The sequence below is a fragment of the Leucoraja erinacea genome, chromosome 1 (assembly GCF_028641065.1).
Source record: "Leucoraja erinacea ecotype New England chromosome 1, Leri_hhj_1, whole genome shotgun sequence".
Classification (NCBI taxonomy): domain Eukaryota; kingdom Metazoa; phylum Chordata; class Chondrichthyes; order Rajiformes; family Rajidae; genus Leucoraja; species Leucoraja erinaceus.
The window spans coordinates 159,318,777-159,336,293 of NC_073377.1; the positions used below are offsets into that span (position 1 = coordinate 159,318,777).

At 42.9% G+C, this 17,517-nt stretch overlaps 1 protein-coding gene across 2 annotated transcripts in view; it reads right to left on the reverse strand.

Moving 5' to 3' along the window:
- The window catches only part of lrba (LPS responsive beige-like anchor protein), a 661,684-nt gene that overhangs the window by 203,827 nt on the left and 440,340 nt on the right, over positions 1-17,517 (reverse strand). The window lies entirely within an intron of this gene.

A 17,517-nucleotide genomic window follows, 5' to 3' on the forward strand; every position in this document is an offset into this window, starting at 1 on the left:
TTCGCCTGTAAAAATTGCATTCATATATTATTTTCCAGGCATGGTTGGTGAAGTAATATTGCTCAAGGCAAATTTCAAAGAATTAGCATTAATTGTATTATTGTAAAGTCACCAAAGGTTATTCGCTGCATTTACATTGAATTGCACATCAAACAGGTTCAACTGCCTCCTTTACGGCAGAATTAATAATTGAGGTTGCCAACACCAACCATATATATTTCATGAACCACATATATTCAGTTTCTGACTGGAATGGCTGATGATTATATGTGTTTTCCCAATTATAGATTGGACTAATAATGATAAAAGAACTGCATAAAAGTTCTGAATGAATAATTTGGAGGAATACCAACAATACTGAGCTGATGAAAAAATGTACATGATTTCTGAATCCACAATTGAATTTTGTATGGTGAGTTAATCTCATCATGGATAGTAACATATTAGTTGTTCAAGAATGATCTATGCAACCTTGAATCTGACCTTTCGTTGCAGTTTTTCTTTGCAGTTGTTTCTTTTGTTGTGCAAAATTTTAATAAATGTTTCTATTTGTAGATGTCTCCAATGTTATAACATGAATGTAAAGAATGGGTAAGAGGAAAGAACTTGGTCAATCTGGCCAATCTCCCTCCGTAATACCAAAAAAAATATGATAATCCCCAACATTCCCCATCATTCCGACAACTCAACATAAAATAATTCCTTTCCAAAAATAAAGATAATTCCAGGAAATTGTATCACCCGATGGTGCATTTATAGAGCAACATCAGCCACTTCCATTTTATTAACTATCTCTAAATATTGCAATAAGTACAGTCACTGCAAAAGTAAACAGTTTGCTGTAAAAATTAATATCTCTCTCCTAAAAGGAAAATCTAACAGCACTATTCTTGTTTATGCAACTGTATTTTTTGCCTTGTGATTCTCCTTTACCTGTGTATTTCAACCATTCTATCCACTTGGACACATTCTTGTTCCTTCATTATCTCAAATACATTGTCAAATCTTCATTTGTCTACAATTTAAAAAAATTAAAAGATGTTCTTCTCCAACTGTCTATTGCGATTGCCAGGAGATTTAAATCATAAATCAAACTAGCATCCCTCCTCTGAATGTTTTCAAACACAGCTTGTGATGCAGTATCCTAAATGAGGCCAAACTAATGATCTGTAAATGATACAGTACATTGCATTTTATATTGAATAATCCTGACAATAAATCTGTTTGTTTCATATACAGCCTGGTGGCAATTTTCATAAACACTTACAGACTCACAATATCACGCAAGAACATTGAACGTAGACCAGTACTGCACACAAATAGGTTCCTTCAGATTCCTCGTGCAATTTTTTGCATTTTATAAAATTTGTTAAAATAGACCCCTAAATTTCTCTGGATTTGCTGTGCCAAACATTGCACATGTAAAAAAAAGTCTATCCTTTGTTAATCTAAACAAGATGAACCAAGTATGAAGAAGGGTCCCGACCCGAAACATCACCTATCCATTTTCCCCAGAGATGCTGCTTGACCCACTGAGCTATCCCAGCATTTTGTGTATATTTTTGAACCAATTCTCGATTGACACTGCCATGGTTTTGCTATTCATTTAATCTCTCAATGTCATGTAATTTTACATTCCCATATGCCCCCTTATCCGAATTTGCATTCCCTTTGACCTTGAATAAATGGCTTTCTGTGGTTACCCAAATAACTCATTACTATGGTGAATCATTAAGGCAGCAGCACAGATCCATGAGGGACGACATCAGTCATATTCTTTCAATTCAAGTATACGCCAATAATCTTACTTTATGTTCTTATTTTGAAACCGATTCAATAAATTATCTGTAAATTAATGAGTTTGAACTAGTCAGCCGTCACTTTTCAAGAATCATATCAAAGGCTTTGTTGAATCCCATACACACTACATCCACAGACTTTTATCCGTAGCTTACAGCTTCCGCAAAATTCTGAAAACTTGGTTAGGTTCACTGGACATGATCTGTCTTAAGAGCCTGTCCCACTTGGCGATTTTTTCGGCGACTGCCGGCATCATTGACTGATGTATTAGGTCACTGAAACGTTTGGGCGTGACGTTTGACGAGTGGCGTTTTTTTCCAGTGTCGTAACTTTTTTTTTGCTGCCGCTGGATTATGAAATGTTCAAAATCTTTTGGCGACACTGATATGAAGCCGGCAGGTCACCGAAAAAAATCGCTGAGTGGGACAGGCCCTTTAGTCTTTGTTTGGTGCCTTTACTCAATGCTACTTGAACTCCTTTTACGCTCGTTTAGAGATGAGCAACACCACCCCAGGTCTGCCGACTATCGACAATACCGCCAGCGGTCTGGCTAACGAAGCTGAAGGGAGGAATGTGCACACATTCTTGCTGTCCGAGCACGACGTGAGGAGGGCTCTGAAACGGGTGAACACGAGGAAAGCTGCAGGCCCCGATGGCATCTCGGGGCGAGTACTCAAGTCCTGTGCTACGCAGCTAGCTCCAGTGCTCGCTACAATATTCAACCTCCCCCTGGACAAGTCCATGGTCCCTGCCTGCTTCAAAAAATCCATCATTGTACCGGTACCAAAAAATGCCTCGCCTGACTGTCTGAATGACTACCGTCCGGTGGCCCGTACCTCGGTAGTCATGAAATGCTTTGAGAAGCTGGTGAAGAAACACATCTGCGCCTTCCTCCCTCGCAACATGGACCCGTTGCATTTCGCATACCATCCGAACAGATCCACGGACGATGCGGTCTCCCAGGTTTTGCACACCGCTCTCTCTCATCTTGACAGCCAGAAGGGGGGCTACGTGAGGATGCTGTTCATAGACTACAGTTCAGCCTTCAACACGATAGTCCCCACCAGACTGGCCGGGAAGCTAATGGAATTGGGGCACAACACCTCCCTGTGTGCCTGGGTCCTGGACTTTCACACCGCCAGGCCCCAGGTAGTCAAGATGGGAGGGAATACATCGAAGTCCCTCACCCTGAGCACAGGATCGCCCCAGGGTTGCTTCCTCAGCCCCCTATTGTACTCCCTGTACACACATGACTGTGTGGCTAGGTTCAGCTCCAACTCAATAATTAAGTTTGCTGATGACACTGTGGTGGTGGGCCTGATCTCAGACAATGATGAGAAGGCCTACTGGGAGGAGGTGGCTGATCTAGCACTCTGGTGCCAGGACAACAGCCTCCTCTTGAACATCAAAAAAACTAAGGAGCTGATCGTGGACTTTAGGAGGGCACATCATCCGAGGACGTACACTCCATTGAGGATAAATGGGGATCCTGTGGATAGGGTGAGCTGTTTTAAATATCTGGGAGTCCACATCTCTGAGGATATGATATGGGCATCACACGCTGCAGCACTCGTGAGTAAGGCAAGGCAGCACCTTTACCACCTCAGGCAATTGAGGAAATTCAGAGTGTCTCCGAGGAGCCTCCAGTGCTTCTACTCAGCGGCTGTGGAAAGCATCTTGTCTGGGAATATTACCATCTGGTTTGGGAATTGCTCTGCCCAGGACAAGAAGGCTCTGCAGAGAGTAGTGCGTTCGGCCGAATGCACTATGGGAACTTCACTCGCCCCCGTGCAGGAACTATACATCAGGAGGTGTAACTCCAGAGCCAATAAAATCATGGGAGACCCCTTCCACCCCTGCAACGGACTGTTCCAGCTGCTACGGTCAGGCAAACGCCTCCGTTACCATGCTGTGAGAACGAAGAGGTTGAGAAGGAGTTTCTTCCCAGAGGCCATTCGGACTGTAAACTCCTATCTCACCAGGGACTAACTTTACTGAATGTTTTTCCTTCCAATATTTAATATGTAAAAGAATATGTGTGTGTTTATGATTGTGTTTATAGTTTGTTTGGTTGTTTGTTTGTTTGTCTTTTTGCACAAAGTCCGCGAGCATTGCCACTTTCCATTTCACTGCACATCTCGTATGTGTATGTGACAAATAAACTTGACTTGACTTGGTTCAATTCATCCATAAAGTGCATCCTCCAGGTAACTCCTGACCTCTTCATTCCCTGCTGGCTACTTAACTATGGAGAGCTTTCAAATTATTTTCTTAATGCCAAATTCCTCCAGGGTTGGTTATCTCTTCTGAGGGAAACCGTTCTGTTCTCCTTCCACAAACAGGCCCTGATCTTCTCTTGCATCCATCTGCCCTGTTCCATTGCAGTGTTTGATTGTTTATCAATACGTTTCTGGGATACCTTATCTAACTCTGCAGTTTGCCAGGTCAGTCTCCTTTTCATTGTTTTTAGATTGTCAAAGCATTCCTCCAACCAAACCATTTGTTTCTCCTCGATATCCCGCAGCTCCGCTCTTGCTCACCCTCCACCCATTCATAACAAGGACAGAGTTCCCCTTGTCCTCACCTTCCACCCCATCAGCTGACGCATACAACATATAATCCTCCAACACTTTCGCCACCTCCAACAGGATTCCACTACTGGCCACATCTTCCCATCTCCACCACTTTCTGCTTTCCGCAGAGACCGTTCCCTCTGCAACTCCCTGGTCAACTCGTCCCTTCCCACCCAACCCACCTCCTCCCCAGGCACTCTCCCCTGCAACCGCAGGAGATGCAACACCTGTCCCTTGACCTCCCCCCTCGACTCCATCCAAGGACCCCGACAGTCTGCCCAGGTGAGGCAGAGGTTCACTTGCACCTCCTCTAACCTCATCTACTGTATCCACTGTTCCAGGTGTCAACTCCTGTACATCAGTGAGACCAAGCGCAGGCTCGGCGATCGTTTCACTGAACTCCTCCGCTCAGTCTGCCTTAGCACTTTAACTCCCCCTCCCATTCCCAATCTGACCTTTCTGTCCTGGGCCTCCTTCATTATCAGAGTGAGGCCCACGTACATTGGAGGAACAGCACCTCATTTTTCGCTTGGGTAGCTTATAACCCAGCGGTATGAACATTGACTTCACTAACTTCAAATAGCCCTAGTTTTCCCTTTCTCCCCATCCCCTCCCCCTTCTGAGCTCTCCCACCACTTACTGTCTCCCACTACATTCTATCCCTGTCCTGCCCACTCCCCTGACTCTCAATCTGAAGAAGGGTCTTGACCCGAAAAATCACCTATTCCTTCTCTCCAGAGATGCTGCCTGTCCCGCCGAGTTACTCCAGCATTTTGTGACTACCTTTTGTTTCTCACTACTGTTCCCTTTTCCTTTCCTATTTAACAACAATCAATTTATAGTTAATAATAATAATAATAATAATAATAATAAATTTTATTTATGGGCACCTTTCAAGAGTCTCAAGGACACCTTACAAAAATTTAGCAGGTAGAGGAAAAACATGTAAGGTGAATGAAATAAATAGTAGAGACATGACTAGTACACAAAGTAAAGACAGAATTCAATTCAAAACACAATACGAGGCAATTAATGCACAGATGACAAGGGAGGGGGACGTGGGGCTAAGGATAGGCAGAGGTGAAGAGATGGGTCTTGAGGTGGGACTGGAAGATGGTGAGGGACACGGAATTGCGGATCAGTTGGGGGAGGGAGTTCCAGAGCCTGGGAGCTGCCCTGGAGAAGGCTCTGTCCCCAAAACTGCGGAGGTTGGACTTGTGGATGGAGAAGAGACCGGCTGATGTGGATCTGAGGGACCGGGAGGGTTGGTAGGGGGAGAGGAGGTCAGTGAGATATGGGGGGGCCAGATGGTGGAGGGCTTTGTAGGTGAGGATCAGGATTTTGTAGGTGATCCGGTGGGAGATGGGAAGCCAGTGAAGTTGTTTGAGGACTGGAGTGATGTGATGCCAGGATTTGGTGTGGGTGATGAGTCGGGCGTCTGCGTTCTGGACCAGTTGGAGTCGGTTGATGTAGGTGGAGCTGATGCCAAGGGGAATTGAGTTGCAATAGTCCAGTCGGGAGGAGATGAAGGCATGGATGAGTCTTTCAGCAGCGGGAGGTGTGAGAGAGGGTCTGAGTTTGGCGATGTTGCGGAGATGAAAGAAGGAGGTTTTAATGACATGGCGGATGTGAGGCTCAAGGGAGAGGGTGGAATCAAAGATCACGCCAAGGTTGCGGGCCTGGGGAGATGGGGAGACAGTGGTGCCGTCGATGGTGAGAGTGGGGTTATTGATTTTGCTGAGTGTGGCTTTGGAGCCTATGAGGAGGAATTCTGTCTTATCGCTGTTGAGTTTGAGGAAGTTATGTTGCATCCAGGTTTTTATAGCTGACAAACAGGAGTTGATATGGGGGGGGGGGGGGGGGGGGGGGGGGGGGGGGGGGGGGGGGGGGGGGGGGGGGGGGGGGGGGTGTGGGGGGATTTGGTGCCGAGGTAGATCTGGGTGTCATTGGCGTAACAGTGGAAGTCCAGATTGAAGTGGCGGAGTATCTGACCAAGAGATACCAATAGTTGTTCCATCTTATTGGGTGATGAATGTGATATGTTGGATATAGCGGACTGCGGGGGTGATGCGCCGTTGTGTATGGCTGCTCCTCCTGCAGTCCGTCCTTTCACCCTTTTTTATTTTTATTTTTAGTCCTGTCCGTACAAAATGTTTCTTGGAGGTCTTCTTTTATGTGGTGGGTGGGGGGAGGGGAAGGGGGAAACTATTTTAACCCCAGTTCTACCTGGTCGGAGATGCGGTTTTTCTCCGAACCGCATCTTCGTCCTCTCTGTGCAGTCTACCATCAAGCTGGAGCAGCACTGGAGCGGCGTTTCCTGCCGGGACTACAGCTTCGCCGGCGGTGCAGATGCTGGGACACCAACATGGAGCGGGCGATGCCTTACCGGGTCGCCTTGCGGTAAGCTCCAGGGCACTGTGACCGCCGACTGCGACATTGTTGAGTTGCGGCTACAGAGCGTCCAGCCGCGGGCGGGCGGCACTGGATTTACAGCAATGCGGAGCCTGGGATCCAAGATCGCCAAAGTCGGAGGTCCGGCCAGCGCGGCCTGTGAACTTTGGTCATTGCAGTCTTCGGGGAGGAAGCGGCCGCTTCAGTCCAAGCCGCTGAAGGATGTTCACCAGACGCCGATGACCCAGCTTCGCGGAAAGAGGGCCTGAAAACACCGGGTTGGCTGAGGAGGCCACATATAGGCCCTGACCTCGGGTGGACTATGAGGGGGAGAACTGGATATTTTTAGTGCCTTCCCTCACAGTGAATTCTGCTGTTGGGGGACGTTTCATGTTGATTTCTATAGTGTACTGTTCTGTGTCTTTTTTTCTTTTTCTCTTTTTTGTTTTGTATGGATTTATTGGCATTTGATCTGTTCAATTAGTTTAATCAATCTCTGTAAAGCACTTTGGTTCAAATACTGGTTTTGTTGAAAAGTGCTATATAAATAAACATTATTATTATTTATTATTATGTTCCTAATTTTTTTAATGACAATGTCATTCAAAATAAAATGAACATATACAAAGATTACAAACATTCCTGATAAATGACACAAACAAAATGTCAAAATCAATACCCTCAGCCACCATTCAAGTGCTAAACAACATTAATGTAATTAGGCTAGAAAGTTTCTTTAAATTCTGGCATTTAAAATGTTGTGACACTTGAAGTTACAAGACTGTGATTCAAGATCTCCTAAACAAATCACTCTGCTGTAAATAAGACAAGACATCACTTTTATGCATCCAGAATGAATTGGGATCATGTGGTTGAAAAGGAATATGATTGCAAGACATCCAAAATCCCAATATCTATTCTCAGATATTGCAATTTCAGAGAATATGCATGAAAACCTGTTTTAGTAAATATGGCAGATCAGAGATCAAAACCAGCTACCAAAGAAGAGTAGATCTGCCAGACTTGCTACCTATAGTAGTCTCAATTTGCACTAAACTAGTCCATTGTAGAGGTGTGACCAGACTGAAACTCACTGCCAGCAACACCACACAAATGTTAAGAATCCACTCATGAAGCTACACAAGTCATAGTCAGTATATCCTGATCCCATCTTTTGATTATCTAGTCCGCAAAAAGATTAAAAAATGCACCATTAATGAACCAAATACACTTTGTTTAACTTAAGCCTAGGCCTATGTTTAAGAATGCAGATGCTGGAGAATCGAAGGTACGCAAAAAAGCTGGAGAAACTCAGCGGGTGCAGCAGCATCTATGGAGCGAAGGAAATAGGCAACGTTTCGGGCCGAAACCCTTTTAACACTTTTAAGCTATGTGGAATTCACTAATTCACTAAATTTTCCGAAGAGAACTATGAATTAGCTTCAGCCCCATTAAAATGAGAAGGATGCAAGTGGATAAGTTAATTCACAGAAAAAGTAGAAAACGTCACAAGAGATTAAAAGAAAATAATGTTCAAGGTATATGGAAAAACACAAAAATAATGAAATATAAAATCTATAAAATTAAAACATTGAAGAAGCCACTATACTAATACTTTTGGTGACAGAAGTTATATTAAATGAATGAACACACAGGCACAGGGGTTCAAAATGATGGATGCACTCTCAACCTCAATTAATCTAAAATATAGCAAGTTTAGGTATAGGCTTCCCAGAATTAAAATGTAATAATAATGCCATAAGTTAAAAATGTGAATGAACCACAAGCATCCGAAGGAAGAAATGAAAATAATTTCATAACGGAATGAAGTGACTAGTAGATGAAAATGAATTGACACAGACATGGAATTGATGAGTAAAGTGAAGTGAGTGAAAGATTGATGTTATAATCACAGAAAGGAAAAATCAACCTGCGCTCAGATTTTCTCCAATAATCACCATGCTTTCTCATCATTGGCCATAAACAATAATGAAGACAATGGTTGCAGGGAGTTGTCCACTTATTTGGGAAAGAAACTTGTTGAGCGATTTTTGTATTTGATGGACTTGTACAAATTTAGATCTGTGAGGTTGTGGTGGATACAGGATAAAATGGAAACATTCCACCATAAATCTGAAGTCCATAGGGTCTCATTAAAAAATGACCTTTTTGGCAATGAACATGAAATCTTCACAATGAAACTGGAGAAACATGTGTCCACTGTACAAGACATATTTTGCTCCACTTGAAATATGTGTGCAAGAAAAACACAAAACAATTGTAATCTATCCCTCACACAATTTTCTCTAGGGTAATATAAATAGTGGGTCCCAGGATTGAGATCTGCACAGAACTTGGATGGAATGGACAATGCAAGGTTCACACACAGGTTTTATCAGCCTAAATATGCAAATAGACGCTCCCGCCCCCCACGAGACCCGGGTAGATGGAGCTCGTCAGCCTGGGAAGGCAGTCCATCTAGGAGAGAGAAAACTCTGATTTAAAACCTCCACTGCCTTGTGGCCATATCCAGTCATGGAAAAGGCTACTGGAGTAAACCTCAAGAAAATCCGGAGTCGGAGCCCCGAAGGCAGTTCGTCGTTGTCTCCAACCTCGCTCTGGCAGCTCCTGCGACAGTGCTGGTGCCAAACTGTAACGACCCTGCTGTTCCTTTGGATCGATCAGCGACGTGAAGGGGGGGGGGGGGGGGGCGTGCTGCATGGGCAACAGTCTGTCCTCCATACGACATTGCCCAGGCTTGCATCCGACCACACATCATCGTAAGCGACGCTGCTCTAGCCGAGGTTTGGGGCAAGCAGCCAACAACTAGGATGCATCACCCATGGTCAGCAATGACCGAGGGGGGCCTACAAAATATACAGCAATGGAAATCTGAGCTGTACGTTTCATATACTCAGCTGCTTTTTTGATTAATGGTAAATGGATGCTTAATATCTAAAACATGGTGTGACCATAACTTTAATCCTTTGTGACCATAATTCTATTAGTGTTAAAGTAGTTATGGAGAAAGATAGGACTGGCCCAGTTAAGTAAAGGTCCCAAATTGGAGCAAGACTGATTTTGGAGGCATTAGGCAGGAATTTGCCGAGGTCGATTAGGTGAGACTGTCTGTTGGTAAAGCGGTGTCCGACAATGGGAGGTTTTTAAAAGTGCGATAGCAGGAGCTCTGGAGAGAAGGAATGGGTGACCTTTCGGGTCGAGACCCTTCTTCAGTCCGAAACATCTCCCATTCCTTCTCTCCGGAGATGCTGCCTATCCCGCTGAGTTACTCCAGCTTTTTGTGTCTATCTTTTTTTTTAAACCAGCATCTGCAGTTCCTTCCTCCACATGTGGTGAAGAAGGCATTGGGCATGCATGCCTTCATTGGGAAGGGGGTCGAGTACAAAAGACGGTACATCAGGATGCAGCTGTACAAGTTGTTAGTGAAACCACACTTGAAGTACTCTGTGCAGTGCTGGTCACTAGGCTATAGGAAAGATGTCATTAGGTTGGGAAGGGTGCAGACGTGATTCACCAGGATGTTGCCAGGGTTTGGGAGTTATAGGGAGAGATTGGATAGGGTGGAGATTTTCTCTTTGGTGTAGGAGGGGTGACCTTATTGAAGTGTACAAGATCATGAGGGGCATGGTTAAAGTAAAGACTGGAAAGATAATTCTAAAACAAGAGGCCTAGGCTTAAGTTCAGTTTAGTTTAGTGATATAGCATGGAAACAGGCCCTTCGGCCCAATAAGTCCACCCCGACCCGTAGTTATCCCATACACTAGAACTATCTTACACACCAGGGACAATTTACAATTTTCCAAAGCCAATTAACCTGCACGTTTGGAGTTAGGAAATAAACCGGCGGTCCATGGGTAGAATGAACAAACTCCTTACAGACAGCACCTGTAGTGCCTTAGGGTGAGAGAGAAGAGATTTAAGGAAAACCTCAGGGACATCTTGTTCAATCAGAGGGTAGTCTGTATTTGGAATTAGTTGCCAGAGGAAGCCATAGAAACAGATGCAATGTAAAATAAATTTGAACAAATATATGAATAAGAAGGTTTTTGAGGGCCATGGACCCAATGAAGGCGAATTAAATTAATCATAGACAAGGTGGGCCGAAGGGTCTGGTTTTGTCCTTCATTGCTCCATGTCTGCATAAGAAGCTTCTGTTATACTGAGGAAGGGTTTCGACCCAAAACGTTGCCTATCTCCTTCGCTCCATTGATGCTGCCTCACCCGCTGAGTTTCTCCAGCATTTTTGTCTAGCTTCAGATATACTATCATCAGATTCTTCATCTTGATTATTAATCTTGGAAATTATTGATGTTTTTGACATTTTAAAAGAAACTAAAGAATTTGAATTAAGCCAAACATGGATGAAAACAACACACTATCAAATTAAAAGAAATTGATAAACTTTAGGGCTAAAATTGCTAATTATTGAGTTACAAAAAATAATCACTAACAATCTGCTGCCAAGCAACATTGTTGCATTGGTATTTTGTCAATTTTATGACACCAGTATTATATTTGAACACCTTAACTTTAAAAAAAAGGTTATTCCTGCATATAATTAATTTATATTTGTTTAACGCAGCAGAAAACAGCAGAAGAGTTTAGAAACATTGAATTCTATAGTGGAATTAATAAACAATTATTTGTAAATTATTTGCAAATCTGTATTTTCAAGGCCGATTTGATAAATTGAACAACTGCTCTTTTTATGATGTAAATAAATTATGGCAAATACTTTTCCTATATAATACAGAAGCTTAGGGGTAACATGAGGGGGAACTTCTTTACTCAGAGAGTGCTAGCGGTGTGGAATGAGCTTCCAGTGGAAGTGGTGGCGGCAGGTTGGTTGGTATCATTTAAAAATAAATTGGATAGGCATATGGATGAGAAGGGAATGGAGGGTTATGGTATGAGTGCAGGCAGTTGGGACTAAGGGAAAAAAGTTGTTCGGCACGGACTTGTAGGGCCGAGATGGCCTGTTTCCGTGCTGTAATTGTTATATGGTTATATGGTTATAATATGAACAAAATAAGGAACTGGAAATGTGTATTGTCCTCGTCTAAAATATATTAAAAGTTACAATATGTTATCAGCAATTCTCTTAGTTTCTAGAAATGCTGCACGAGAATTCTTCTGTTTGAAACGTTACACGGGGGCTCAACCTTTTAGATGGATACTAAATAATTCCATGGCCTCATTCAATGTAGAGCACAGGAATGCACATGATGTAATGGCCAACCGTTTTCCATCTCCCAATTAAAATAGAAAACTGCTGTATGTGCAACATTACCCTGTACAACTTGGCAGCAACCTTTCCCCACAACAATGATTATTTTTCAAAACCACTTGAAAATTACTTTAAACTTCTTGAAATACTTCGAAATAACCTAATGTGGCGAAATACCGTTGATAAATCCAAGTTATTTTCCACTCTGATGCTCAATTCATATAGGAAATATTTACCAATTCTGCCTATAATTATTAAAATAAAATTCACTGGTAACTGAACGTCAGTAATTCATGGAAGTGGCTATGTTATTGGTATAATTTGACCGTGAACAGGTAGTAAGATAAGATGTGGGGCTGATCGTGGACCACAGAAGAGACCTACTCATGGTGGCAGAGGTCATGGCTGGGGTACTAAATGATCACCTGACTCAATCTTTATGAAAGATGAAGATGCTGTTGGGGGTCTGAGCAGAAGAAAGATGTTGTTGAGAAACTAGATGATAAAGAGGACACACCAGAAAGGTTGGCTGTCCTCAGTGTGGATAAATCATCCAATCTGGATTGGAGACATCCAAGACTGCCAAGGAAAGTAAGGGCAAAACTTTCAAAAGTGCTGGCGGCAAGCTTTCAAATACCTTTAGATACAGTAGCAGTGCCTGAGAACTGGAGAATCATATATGTTATAGCTTTGTTTGAAAAGCTGTGAAAAATAAATAGCTTTGTTTGAAAAGCTCAGAAGCAGTATCCAGGGGTATAAAAATAAATTCAGGAATTTGCAGTTGATGTGTATAAGGATTTTGATGGAGTTTGAAAAGGTTTTTAGTAAAATCTTACATAACACACATTGTCCAGATTGAAACCGATTGAAACAGTGGCGATTGTACAGTGATGCAAAAGGGACAGTGGGTGCAGATACAGGTGCACAAACCTTGGATCGAAAGCCTTGGGCAGGCATAGTGACGGTCTTCGGAATGGAAATTTTTTTTAGCTGTGGTGGCTCAGTGGTAGAGTGCTCGGCTCATATCCGCAAGGTCGCTGAGCCTTGATCCCGGCAGTTTCAATCGCGAGTTTGAGTCTATGCAGGTATGAAGTGTGTACTGACTGTGTGGGAGAACTTTGGAAGTTTGTACTGTGTTCCCTGTCCTGTGATCACATCAAACAGAGTTTTCCAGAGGAATCTCGATGGGGCTGCTCTGGCAGTTTGCCCACAGCCCCTCCCAGAACACCCAAAGACGTACCGCTGTTTGAAGTGTTAATCTCCGGCCACCCCCCTTCTATAAAATGGCCCCCTCCCTCTGCAACTGCAAAAAATCGGCGGGTACCTTGTGTGTAGGACAGTGCTAGTGTATGGGGTGATCGCTGGGTTAGCAAGCCCCGGTCCGCCCCTACGACGCCCCAGGTCATCGAAACCCAGGTTCCTCTGTAGTTGGACGGCGGGGCTGGGCTGCTGTTGGCTGTGGGGGCTGAAGGGCCTGTTTCCACGCTGCATCACTAAAGTCCAAAGTAAAATAGAAAGTTGGCTTTGGAGAGGGACAGAGTAGTTGTTTTTTGGAGGAAGAGGAAGTAAAAAGAGTTGTTCCTCAGGTTTAGTACTAGAACCAATGGTTTTATTTGTATACATTAACGACTCAGAGGGTAGTAGGCATATGGAACAAGACGCCAGAGGAGGTAGTTGAGGCAGATGCCATAACAGCATTTAAAAGACACTTGGACAGATACATGGGTTGGAAAGGTTTAGAAAGATCTGGGCTAAAAGTGGGCAAATGGCGAATCTTGATTGGCATGGACAAGTTGGGCCAAAGAGGCCGTTTCTATGCTGTGACTGGGGAACAAATTTCTAAAGTAAAGAGGACACAAAACCTGGAAGCAGAGTGAAACAAGAAGATGAAAGCAATAGAGTAGACAGATCAGTGGAATAAGGGGATATATGCCATACTAGAAAGTCCATAGTCACATTTAAAAAGAGAATATATTGTGGGTTTCAGGTTGCAATTTTAATGGGGTAAAGGAACAGATCTGGGCACACTTACATAAATCATTGAAAATTTAGGACAGGTTGAGAAAGTGACTAAAGCACAAATATCTTACACTTTATGTAAAGAAACACTGAGTACACCAACACAAAAAAAGTTAAGATAAACCTTCATAAAACACTGCTTTGACCACAACTACAGTATTTTGTTCAGTTCAGAACCATACTTTAGGAGAGATCTGAAGCCTTAGAGAGGAGGAATCCTTCGATAAGATGCAGAAGAGATCTGATGAATGATTATAGGGAGGTGGCACTTCCATTATAAAGGTAGACTGAAGTTATTGAGATTGTTTTCTTTGGAAGAAAAGACATCGAAACAAAATCTCACAGGTCATTAAAACCATGAAGGATCCACAAAGAGTTATCAGAAACCGTTCACTAATGGTAGAAAGACCAATAAACAGAGGCTTGAAGAGTGAAGGTGAGTGGCAAAAGAAAGAAAGATGAGTGGAAGAAATATTTTTTGTTATACACACAGTAATTGGATGGGATCTGGAATGCATTGCCAGGGATGGTGGTGAATGGGGAACTGGTCTGAAGCAATGAAGGCAGAATCAAATCAAGAGATTATAAAGGGAATTGAGTAAGGGCTCCGGGAAATAAAATAATATGGGGAGAGAGTAGGAGAGGAAGTGAGCGGATTAGTCTTGGAAGGAGCCTGCGTGGACTCTGTGGGCAAAATAGCTTTTTTTCATACTCTAGCATTTTGCCAATTCTAAGATTTGTTGAGGCCAAATCTTGCAACATGGATATTATCATTTTCCACTTAAACCCAACATGGAAAATTAGTATTTTATCAATCTCCTTTCAAAAATCAGTGAGGGAATGGCAGATGTCATCAAAATATCAGTAACGTTCCTACACACAAATAACTTGCTTACTTTGGACACTGCAAATCCCTTTCGGCTCCAGACTTCAACATAGCCCTGATTCACATTTGCACGCAAAAACATTGCTGGAGAAGAGAAGAAGGCAGCTGCCCTCAACATTCAACCAAATATGCCACCAAGGTTTAGTTACCAGGGGACAAATAAAATACTTTCCAATGGCAGAAGCCAACAATAATGTGAATGGTCTAGAAATATAACTGCATTGCTTAATATGTCGTCCCAACCCAAACCATACTGATGTGTGGGGGGCACACTTCTGGAGTTTGCCACATTTAGGATTTGACACAGGTTTGTTATACATATGCATGGAGGCCGCTAATTAAACACTCTGATGATGAACTGTAGGCAATGCTCATTGTGATGTTTGCCCATGTATGAGGCCACACATGCATTTAGGTGTGAAAATGATGGCCCAAGCATGCATTAAGTAAAGGAAGTCCAACCTTATCTCTTTCAAGCAGATCCTCTTTTCGGTGTTTTTCTTTGTCACTCCCTTTCTCGGCTGATTCCCACAGGGTCTACCAGCTGCTGGATTGACAAAGGCCCTTCCACCCTTTCTGGCATAATAAACTGTCTATGCAACCCTAAACGACTGCCTCCACATCTATCATCTGATAGTCCAACATTCCTTACTCTGTTCTAATCAGTTACATAGATACATACATAGATACATAGACGATAGGTGCAGGAGTAGACCATTTGGCCCTTCGAGCCAACACCGCCATTCAATGTGATCATTCCCCGGTCAATCCCTAACACACCTCTTGTAGGTTGCCCATTTGCTAAACCACAACCTCTATCAGATGATTGTCTAGTTTGATTAAACAACCATTTGCTCCTTTCCTCACCCGATCTCAATATTCAATCTCTCTTCCAAGCAACCACTGCCCAAGTACCTCACCAGCCATCTCTCCCAAACCAGTTTATTCCTCCTAACCTTCTCAATCCTGACTCAAGTCCAGTGACCTCTCAATCTCTCTCTGTATTGACTCCCAATCCTTTCATTACTACCCTTTCACCCACTCATTTTCAATTCACGGGTCAGAAATAAAACCGTTGTACATATGAACAAACTTGTAAATTAATAACAGAAATAGCTAGATAATGGAAAGCCTGGTGTGCACACGTTGAAGAATGCTTACTGAAACAAAAAAATGCATAGCTGCCATACTTCCTCATGTTTCTCCCTTTAATCATCGATATCAAACAGATCAAAGTAGAAAGGAATACATCAGGAAATAGTCAAATATTTAAAAAAACTTGTGGCTATACAATATAACACATAATATGTAAGTCATACTTGAAACTTTCTCCTTTCCAACCAACTCATTTCAACATTCAGCTAAAAATGCATAGAATTCTAGAATTTATCTTTGCTGGAGAACCGATAGTATGTAGCAACAACAAACTTGATGTGAGCAGGAAATGTGGATATGAAATTCAGTCAATGAAACATTCTTCCAGCTAATCCGCGATCCCAATGATGCAGGAAAAGGACAAAGAGCAAAGGTCAGAAGAGGGCCATGTGTGGGAGGAAAAGAAGGCCCATCTTGAGGGAAGGGTGGGAAGAAATGGAAGGCAAAAGGGGTAAAGTGGAAAGGAAAGAGGGGCAGTGTAGCCACAAATGAGGGCAAACCAGCAGAGTGGAGAGAGGGAAGTTAGGAGATTAGTAGAGCCACAGGGCAAGATGGAAACAAGGGAGCGTGCAATTTAGCAAAGGGACGGAGGAAGGAATAGGGGTGCAAAGGACGATAGAGAAACAGAAAACAATTTAGTGAGTTTGAAAGAGGTTCTATGGAGGAGATACACAGAAAAAGGCAGAAAACAGAATGAGGAGTACAATGTGAAGATAATGCAAGTCCAGTAACATTTATATTAAAAATAGGTATTTAACAAGAACCCATTACTGTCCGTAACCGCAGCAATCTTGGTGTCACCTGCAAACTTACTAACCAATCCGTCTTTGTTTACATCCAAATCATTTATATATATATATATATATATATATATATATATATATATACACACACACACACACATATTATATATATATATCGCAAACAGCAGCAGTCCCAGCACAAATCCATGAGGAACTCCACTGGTCACAGGCCTTCAGCCTGAATGTTGTCCTTCCATCAGTAAGCCAGTTTCAAATCCATACGACCAAGTCTCTATTATTCCTGTGCATCTTAATCTTCTGGATCAGCCAACCATGGGGGACTTATCAAATGCCTTAAAAAAAACCAACATCACTGCCCAACTCTCATCGATCACCTTCGTCACCTCTTCAAAAAACTTGATCAAGTTAGTAAGACACAATCTGCCAGGTAAAAAGCCTTGCTAACTGTCCCTAATTAACCCATTCCCTTACAAATTGGAGTAAATCCTATCCAGAAGAATCCTCTCTAATAGATTCCCTACCACTGAGATGAGGCTCACCAGCCTACAATTGCCTTGGATTTGCTTTACATCCCTCTACATTTTAAATAAAGAAACATTAGCCGGTCTCCAGTCCTCCGGGACCTCACCAGCGGCTAGCGACGATGCAAAGCTCTTCGTCAAGGCTCCCACAATCTCCTCT